The sequence below is a fragment of the Helicoverpa zea genome, chromosome 1, assembly GCF_022581195.2.
Source record: "Helicoverpa zea isolate HzStark_Cry1AcR chromosome 1, ilHelZeax1.1, whole genome shotgun sequence".
NCBI lineage: Eukaryota > Metazoa > Arthropoda > Insecta > Lepidoptera > Noctuidae > Helicoverpa > Helicoverpa zea.
In genome coordinates, this window is record NC_061452.1 from 3,383,409 (window position 1) to 3,393,654 (window position 10,246).

Below are 10,246 nucleotides of genomic sequence, written 5' to 3' on the forward strand. Positions count from 1 at the left end.
TAAAAACCTTAAAACTTAAAAAAAAAAATAGGAAACAAATTTATATTTGCGGTTTTTCAAGAACATTGTGTATGACTTTTGACTGCATTCATAACTTTGTTATTTATTTATGTACAAATGTATTTGTTTTATTGTTACGTAGTGTGGTATATTGTTATTATGTATTAAATATCCCACCCAAAACAAAAATGTGAAAGACTGCCAAGTTCGATAATATGGGAATGCTTCGCCTATAAAAGAAGTGAGATCTGAATAAGTACCAAGTTCCATACACATACCTCAGTTAAAAATAGTTACTTTTTTAATGATGTTACTTGGCAAGTTTTCATACACCTTGTTATAAACCTACTAAACGCAATGAATCAAGTATTTAATTTTCTATTAAAACTTGCCAAGTAATCATCATTAAAAAGTAACTATTTTTAACTGAGGTATGTGTATGGAACTTGGTACTTATTCAGATCTCACTTCTTTTATAGGCGAAGCATTCCCATATTATCGAACTTGGCAGTCTTTCACATTTTTGTTTTGGGTGGGATTTCATTTATTTTTGTAAGGTTGTTTATTTTATTTTTTTCTTATGATGAAGTTAGTTAAAGAAATGTCTCATTTATATTATTTTTTAGATTTTTTAATATGCACTATGTTTCTTACAAAGAAATGAACTAGATTAACTAAATGGACTAGATTTACCAACTGACTGACATGACATGTTATCATATATTATGTTCGTGGATCAAAGTTACACATTCGTTATTTTCGAAAGTAATTCACACTTGGCCGTTTTCAGATTTTTACTTTACTTTGACTAAATACAAACCTTTGTACCATTCGAAGATATATTATATAAATATAGATAAATTTAGTTCGTTTTAGTTCCTTAGGGGAATAAATTTACACCGGGTATAAAACACCTTCATTATTTTGAAACCGACTCACACTTGGCCATTTTCAGATTTTTCCCTTTAACTTGAAATAAAGACCTACCTCCATGCCAAATTTCAAGTCAATACGACCATTGGAAGTGGTCTAGGTTTTTGATGAGTGAGTCAGTGAATAAGTGAATAAGTGTATAGTAAAAATAGCGATTTTCTGACGTCAATATCTCAAGACCTACAATAGGTATATTCATGAAATTTTGTATTTTAGATAAGTGAGGGGGTCTCAACAGATACTAGAAATTTGATATGCGTAAATAAAATAGATTTTGAGTTACAGGGGGGTCGAATTTGGCCCGAAATGGTTCGTGTAATATAACCCACGGCCGGTGTGTCGCTTTTTTGCTCGAACTTGGCGGACACACTGCCGTGTGTCTAGATACATACATATGAATAAAAAAAGCTAGGTTAAAATTAAATGAATAATGATAAAATCTTTCATATTAATGCAGTGCGATAAATACTGCATGCTCGCTCGATAGATGGCGTTGTCCTAGTCTAAATCGCGCTATGGTTTCGTTACATAGCTTAGTATAAGTAGTACTTAAAAAAAATCAAATACTTTCATGTGATAGCGCCATCTACTTCTGAAATAAATCTCTTTTATTCTAAAAGATATTCGATTCAAAAATTCGACAATTTAGATTTTTTTAGTTTATTAAAAAAAATGTTGTTTACGTGCTGCTTTAGGTATACATATTTAGTTTGTTATATATTTAGTTGCATATAAGTTAATTTAATTTGTTATATACTTAGAGAAGAAAGAGACCTACAAAAAATAAATTAGATCCCACCAAAAACATTAAATGTAAAAAAAGCCAATCCTCTGCGCAATTCCTCCACCGTAAAAAGTTTTGAGATCGCATAGAAGCCAAGTCCTGTTCAACTTTATTTGTAATAATAAATCAATATTTTGTGACTATATCAATAGTTTTGTTCACATTACAATAATATTGTCTTGGCCATGAGCACAAGTTAGAAGTCGGTCCTTGAAATAATGTGTAAATACCATTGAATTGATAAATTCTATATGGACATGATTTTACGATTGGACTGATTATGGACCGATTGGAATTTGAGATCACCATGGTCTAAACATGCGCCATAGTACATGTGCAGTTCATTGATGTTGGATGATACTGACTGTCGGTCATTTAGTAACAATTGAATAAACTAAAAGTATTTAATTCTGTGATATTAAACTTCATGTTTGACTTTTACCTCTCCAAGATATGCTGTATTATATTTGTAGTTTATTGTGCTCATGGCCAAGTCAATATTATTGTAAAGTGAACGAAACTATTGATATAGTCACAAAATATTGATTTATTATTACAAATAAAGTTGAACAGGACTTGGCTTCTATGCGATCTCAAAACTTTTTACGGTGGAGGAATTGCGCAGAGGATTGGCTTTTTTTTACATTTAGTGTTTTTGGTGGGATTCAAACATTCACGAACCATGCCAAAGTAATGATTTACCCAAAATTGCAAATTGCTCTAACATTACCAAGCAAAATATCTCACTATTGATTTACGTTAACATATTTCAATTTTATTACACCACCACGATCGCTCGCGACTTTTATCCCATTGGATACATTTTTCATTTATATTTTACAGACTAATTTATTACAGCTTGAGGAGCAAGATTCATGATGGGATCTAAAACCTTACTTACTGCAAACTGCATAAATTTATCCACTCTAAAGAAACACTTGATCTTCTCGAAGCTGAAGTTTTATTGATTCTATAGAAAATATGAATACAGCAATTTGTTGTTGTTTGAAACTGTACTTTATGCTGGATATTCTAAGGAGTACATTGAAATATTGTTATATCTGACATGTCAAATCGGTAGCTCAGCATTCAAAGCAAGGCTGCATTTTCAATTTGCAATTTATCTGTCAACTTAGCTTCAAGTTTTTGTCTACTTTTATTTAACTAACGAATATTTTAGCTTACGAAGAAACCCTACTCTAATCTGGTAGAGATTACATGGGAACTTAAAAGGAGAATTATGTATATCCTCTTCTTACCATTTTCTCTACAAGATAAGAGCTTGCCAGCACACAAAATCCCCCATAACTAACTAAGAATAAACAAACGTGCATTCTTGCATTAATCACCCGAAATCACTACGAATCGCATCTCGCAACTCAACTCGAGTGCTGTTATCGGTAATATTCGATTCGGATCGATACTCGATGCTTCTCGGATATGTATCGATGCGTGATCAGGCTCTTCATTTGGTTGGAGTAGTGTCTACATTGCTCGGCTTCAAGAGTTCGTCTGATCGAACGTTAGGGTTAACTTAAGGTAGTTACGGTACCTTGAATATAACTTTGATGCTTACACACTTAGAATTGTGTGTGATCTTGTTAAATAGATAGGTACTCTTTTTGTGTCTAATGTATTTGGTAAAGACACAGGAATGGTGGAACAGTTGAACATGGATAAAATACATCTTCTAGTCCCCAATACCGCATTGTCTAAAGGCTATGACATAATATGTGTGTTGCCATTGATGACATACGGCACAGAGACGTGATTGCTAACTATGGACCTTATGAGGAATCTTAAAGTAACCCAAAAAGAGGAGAGGGCTCTGCTAGGAGTTTATCTACAAGATGAAATGAGGAAAAGAATTGCAAAGCTGATTAAAATTATTGGTAATTCGGACTAGCTTAATCATTACATGGTAAGAAATTTCAAGCTTTTATTCAAATGAGCCAAATAATAAATTAAACCAAGCCAGTGGGTAAAAAATGCAAGCCTATTACACGTATATTTAAAACCCGTCATTTTTAATTCCCAACTTAACCCAACCACTCCACATTCAGTTATAATCCACGTCAGCGAATCCACTACAAAATATGTACATGTTAAAATATTATTCAATAACATCACAAACAGAAGTATGAAACAAGTGCACCAATTTAAATAACGGAAAACCAACCTGTGGTACAACAAAGTACTAATTTCAACCTTGTACTTTCACAAATAGAGTTCAAAATCCTATAGCACAAAATGTAAAGTTATCACATAATTAAAGTCAGTTATATGCTGTGAGATGTCTAATTAACTACCACGCGTTTGCTTCAGTTAATTTAGTTCCAAATATTATGTAATTAACATAACTGCGGAAACCCCTAGTTCTACATACTATCACGTAATTTAGTACACAGTTACTCGTACGGGGAAATTAGGTTACGTTTTGGTGGTTTGGTTAATCTGTAGGCTCTGAATCGAGATACATAAGCATTGATTACGTAGCTATATTTTTTTTTTCATTTTTTTTTTTCGAAAAAATGCAGATCCCCTGAATTAAAATAAGGTCGTTAGATCCCTCATTTCAAAAGTATGAATTCTCCGAGTGTTACTGAAAGTAATACGCATTGAAATATTATAGTGAGGGCAGAGGATAGTGCATCTGTGTTTGCACTTACTGTGCACTATAATAATATACTATCGCAATCATCTGCAGCTGACTGTTCTTCTCCTAAAATCTTCCTCAATAGGCTTCTCAGCTTTCCGTAACGTAAGTCAATAAACCAGATACTTTCGATCGCGTGTCCACCAAAGAACAGATTAAATAAGTTAATGGAGACAGCCGTAATGGAGCTTAATGACCGCATTTTGTTCCAATGTTTGTTTTACAACCTTTGTTTCAGCTATTAAGGTTTTTTTGTTTGTATGGGGACATTTAGTAGTACTGATGAAGACGTCTATAAGGTACAGGCATGTCGACAGATTTAAGAAACAGTGATTCTAATTAGTCTGCATTTTAAATTGGCAAACAACATTAGAAGAGTAAATTTTTACTTTAACAAAACTGTAAATATTTACTAAAGCAACAAAGATTGAGAGGGCTCCTGGTGAGGTGAATAAAATTGTTTTTTATCAGAGTCACATCTTCTTTCTTGAAGTATTTTGGGAAATACCTTTCGATAATAATCATGAGTGTGTGTACAACTGCTGTAGTAATTAATAGGCTTGTTGATAATAGATTAATTAGCGATATCATAGTGCATTATTATCTGATAAGATTCATTATTGTTTCAGCTATCTCTCGATATTAGTTTCTATCTCACAAGACTCCGTGGCGCAACGGTAGCGCGTCTGACTCCAGATCAGAAGGTTGCGTGTTCAAATCACGTCGGGGTCAAAATGTGCTTTTTATATTTTGGAAAACTTTCAAAAAATTCACTGATGGCAGGCAGTGTGTGGGTCTGTGACGGTCACAAATCATATCTGGTGTATCAACTAGCTCTAGCAAACAGTAACTATAAAAGAACGTTCCTAAAATATCCGTGAAATTCAACACTATTTTTCTGTAATTATATATTCTAATAAATTATTGTCCCGATAATTAACTAGATAAAAAATAAACTCACAATTGCAACTCCGCTCCTTAACTAACCGCTCGTCAAATGTGCAAAACCTTTGTAAAAAAACACAACTCAGTATCAATGTCTGAATAAAAAACTGAAAATTGATATTTTATACTTGTTTTCTTCAGTGAAAGATTGAACGGAACGTATAGTATCATAGAAAAAGATATACTGTACATTAAAATATATTTTAAAATAAAATACAAACACAAAAACACAAAAGAAAACTTAAAAGTAATGAAAGTGCGTCTAAAAATTGGTCCTCCCTCATCGCTCTCACCCGGCAGTGTACACCCAAAAGACTGGCTGCATTGCTACGTTGAATGGCAACAAAAAGTACAATTTGACCCCGACGTGATTTGAACACGCAACCTTCTGATCTGGAGTCAGACGCGCTACCGTTGCGCCACGGAGTCGTATAGTGAAAGGGTCTAATATGCACTCCGTAATAAATGATATGAGTCAGAATGCATCAATTAGTCTTGAGACAAGATTAATCTGTGAGTGGAGTGGAGACACTTAAGAGTGTTCTTGAGGTTAATTAGTGAATGACAATGAGTTTGTGCGTCTGGTTAGGTAGCTACCGCGGAAACGACTGAACTGAATACAAATAATTAGATTCACGTACGATACGTACCTATACAAAAAGTATGATTGAGTCTTGACGTTAAACAAACTATTTCTAAAACAAAGTGAGTGTCATGTGTGTGGGCTTGTGAGAAAGTAGAATATGGATTGATTAGGAATCTTAGCTTGAATTTGAATTACTTAATCTTGAGGAAAGTTATGACCAATGATGGTATTGCCTGTAAAGAATATTACATGGTAGGTATTTAGGATGACGTCAGACAGAATGTAGCAAAGGAGAAATGCTGCCCCGACCCCAAGTAAAAATTGGGACAAAGGCAGAGGAATGATAATTTTGATAAATCATCATCGTCTAAAAATATAAAAAAGCTAACGTCACGCGGTATTCCCAGGCGGTCACCCATCCAAGTACTAACCGCGCCCGATGTTGCTTAACTTCGGTGATCGGACGAGAACCGGTGCTTTCAACATGGTATGGACGTTGGCGAAAGCGTATCTGAAGTTTAGAATGACGTTCGGAATCTACGATGAAAATAGAAGTTTAAAATTTGATATTTGTATCGGAAATTGATACTTAGCGAAGTAAAAAAGGTAAGAGTATTTAAGAAAGAAAAAAAAAACTCAATTGACACCAAAAAACATTTAATATGCCGTTATTTAAGACCTAACTTAAAATTATTTTAGGTAGGTACCTTTAAGTCCTAAGTATTTTGAACGTTTGCGAGTGATACAAGCCAGACATTCCTTGATTAAATAAAGGCGAGAATATAATAAATTACACTTAGGAACACTTATTGCTGAAGTAAAGTAAACTTGAGGTAAAGTATGAACCTATGAAATAGCGTAAACAACTTGTGTACTACATATACCCTATGTGGCAAATACAGGTTTCTGCTACATTGTTTTTTTTTTTTTTTTTTTAGCTATTTCTACATATATAGGCTGGAAATAGCTTAAACAAATCGGCTAGCACATGACTTAAGAAACAGAAAAACCTCATCTTATGTACCACCTACCTACTCTTTTTCGTCCACCCCTACATTCACAAAACATCATAACCAAACCTACTCGTACGAGGTACACATACAGGCAAAAAAAGGTAACAAAATCCGGTGTCAATCCTATGTAATTTTCGCCACAGTAAGACTGTCATTGTGTTCGAGGTGCCAAGAGATTTGCCTGACAAACCCTGACAAACCCTGGCAAATTGGAACGCCCAATGCCACTGTAATCGGCTTATGACGGTCTCTGTCCTCTAGTTATTATTTATATTTATATTGAGCGTTGAAGATGCTTTATTGTTCGGAATTATGTTAAATGGACGGCTGAGATTTTTGAGGGTTAAGTTGCGAAGTCGAATTGTATTTTGTGAAGGAATAAACAATAGTAATACAGAGACTTTTTGTTGTTGAGAAATGTGCATTGAATACAAAAAAAAAGGTATGTGCAATTTTTCACATCTTACTAAAGTTATGGCTGGGAAGTTTGTGGGTTTCGATATTTGCTTCCCATTAACACATTAACGGCTAAACAAAATAAGCTTAATTTATTTTTTACTCCGGATTTATTATGCCTCCTCTTACTTTTTTACTATGCCTATTTACTATAAATAGCCTTTAATCACAGAATTAACACGTAAAACCGATCGCAGATTTCACCTGACCCAAAAAGGCCCCAATATAAACACCTCAAGCCTTAATTTAGCTTGTCTGAAAAAACAAATGGCCTTCATCAGGCACTTGGAACAGGGTAGGTGTGACAAAACAAACAAAATTTACATAATTAATCCGGGGATCAGTGGAAAACATGGACTAAGGGGATTACGTTGAGACAAATTGGTCGTGGCTACTCTATTACTTGTCATACAGATTTTGTACCTGAGTTTTTGTGGGAAGGTGAAAGGACAAACATATTAAAAGCGTGTTGAATGTTGGCGTTCAGTATAGTGAACTCATATTTAATTGCAGTAGTAATTGGTCTTAGCTTAGCAGGGGTTCCACGATAGACAGTATGAAGTGTGGCTGTCCGTTTTGGTATCGGCGGCAATCTTTTTGGGCCTTTAAAATTAAAAGCATATGTATTAAGCGAAACTTACTACAATTAAATAAACTTATAATGTAAGGGTTTTAAGATACAGCGACGATCAATTTTTTCTTACTATTTAACAATAAATTCTGAAGATACTTTGATTCGTAAAATAGCAAATTGTTTATTATAAACAATAAACTTTGTGTGTGCGTATTGATAACTGGACAATCAATCAGACATATCGTACCTACAATCAGAATATGAACTCATAAAAGAATCGAGAACATAAACTACATAGTTTCCCGATCCATCCTTCCAAATTGATTTGGTGATTTTATTTTACGCCTTTTCTACAGGATTCCTCTTTCATATTCGTGCTAAGTAGAGGCTATCAGTATTTTTAAGAAATATATTTTATGCATATTTTTTATCAACTCGCGTTTCGCCAGCATCCCGAGGCACCAGCGTACTTCCATCATCTGTATATAAACCATCCTATTTGTTTAGTTGGATTGTAATTTATATGTAAGTAGCTCTTATGATTATTTAAGAGCATTTCAACAATTAAAAAGCAGACATTAAAGAGCTTTGATGTCAAGTAAGTATAACTGGCGTTCTAATTCGAAATTTCCTTTTTGTCAATTATAATGAAATGTACAAACAGCATATTTATGTATGTATTTGCAGGAGCAATTATGTTAATTAATATTTTAAAATAATTTAAGAATGTAAAGTTTTCTTAGAATCTGCGTATAAACAAACCCGAAATCCTCATTGATATCCAATTAACTCACAGAAGAAAAGAACAATATCTGCTACACTCTCGAGCGAAAAAAGGGAGCCAATCAATAATATTTTCCCCTCTTTTCAATTAGTATAGCAAATGCACCTTTAATACCTTACCTTGGGGAAAAAATCCCCCGGTTTAACTTAAACGATTTAGGGGATATGCCACTAAATGAAATCTCCACTAATAGAGGGTCTGAGGTAATTATGTTTTAATAAATACCAAGTTTCTGAGTGGGTTTTGTTTTCCCTTATTTTTTGGGAAAATGTTGCATTTCGTGAGTAGTTGAGAGAAGGTTGAATTTTTTCGGTTCTGATTGGGTCAAGATTTTATTTTAATGTGTAAGGACTTTATGTATAAAATCTACAAAAATATAAACATAAATCGTCAGATTGAGGACCTCCTTCTTTTTGGGAAGTCGATTAATAATCTAAGTTTTGAAGATATAAAAATCTGCCAGTTTGTTTTCAAAGAATGAAAAACTTACTTGAACATTAGGGTGAAAGGTAAGTGAATACCTACAAAATAACTCAACCTAAGAACCTCGGTCCACTCGGATAACAAAATTGAAAGGAAAAAAAAGGTCAAGTATATCTCGAACATATTACCTAACATCGTAACTCCGTCTCCGAAGATCCTAGATAGAGGATAATAACTATTATAGTTCGGCCATTCAGAGAATGCGTTCCTGACACGTCGCGATTGAACTGACGACGTAACTTTGCAATGGCGTTGCAGTTACGATAAAAATATTTTTGCTGGTTGTTTACCGTTTTAACAATTGAGGAGCATTAAAACAACATTATTATATCAATAATCAATGAATGTTATTACGTCGTCAGTTCAATCGCGACGTGTCAGGAACGCATTCTCTGAATGGCCGAACTATAGGACATGTCAATATATGTCCAAGTTCCTCTGTAATACGTGTCCGCCGGGATTTCGTGTCAGACATCGACTTTGTTTTCTAAAATAATGATGTATTTTTTTTTGTTTTTAGGTGTACACTGCTAATAAAGACTGTATCTAGAAATACAAAGGGATAGACGAAAAGTGATATATCTATACTTCTGTATGAATGTGATAAATATACTTTTTTTTTGTTTGTTTGTTTGTACTGTAACGTAGTTAGAAACTCTTTCATTTGTAAGGTTTTATTCGTTAGATATTTTTGATACTGACCGGGCAATCATTTCAAATGTATTCGATTTGTTCCATAGAATAAGTTTTTTATATTGAAGTGTGTCACTTCACCCCCGGAGTCTGCGAATAAACGCAAAGTTAAAGTTATTATTGAATGTTTTAATTTAATATCCTGAGGATCCCCGGTTCCTAGCGCACCACGCGCTACAATTTGGTGGAGGCGCCGACGCCAAAGCCCCAGTATAATTTTCAGGTCATTACCGCGAAAAAGTCGCGTGGTGACACGACGTCGAAGACGGGAAGGAAGAAGAGCCTGGTAGAATAATCCTGGGCATAAGTTCTGGTAGAATATCGGAACAAGGATAATAA

At 34.1% G+C, this 10,246-nt stretch overlaps 3 non-coding genes across 3 annotated transcripts; 1 reads left to right on the forward strand and 2 right to left on the reverse strand.

The window, feature by feature from the left end:
- The first annotated feature begins 5,033 nt into the window (after positions 1–5,033).
- Trnaw-cca lies at positions 5,034–5,105 on the forward strand. Its single transcript has one exon. It is a non-coding gene; the product is annotated as a tRNA-Trp (tRNA).
- A 570-nt stretch (positions 5,106–5,675) lies between these two features.
- On the reverse strand, positions 5,676–5,747 carry Trnaw-cca. Its single transcript has one exon. It is a non-coding gene; the product is annotated as a tRNA-Trp (tRNA).
- A 539-nt stretch (positions 5,748–6,286) lies between these two features.
- LOC124635623 lies at positions 6,287–6,405 on the reverse strand. Its single transcript, XR_006985042.1, has one exon. It is a non-coding gene; the product is annotated as a 5S ribosomal RNA (ribosomal RNA).
- Positions 6,406–10,246: the final 3,841 nt, after the last annotated feature.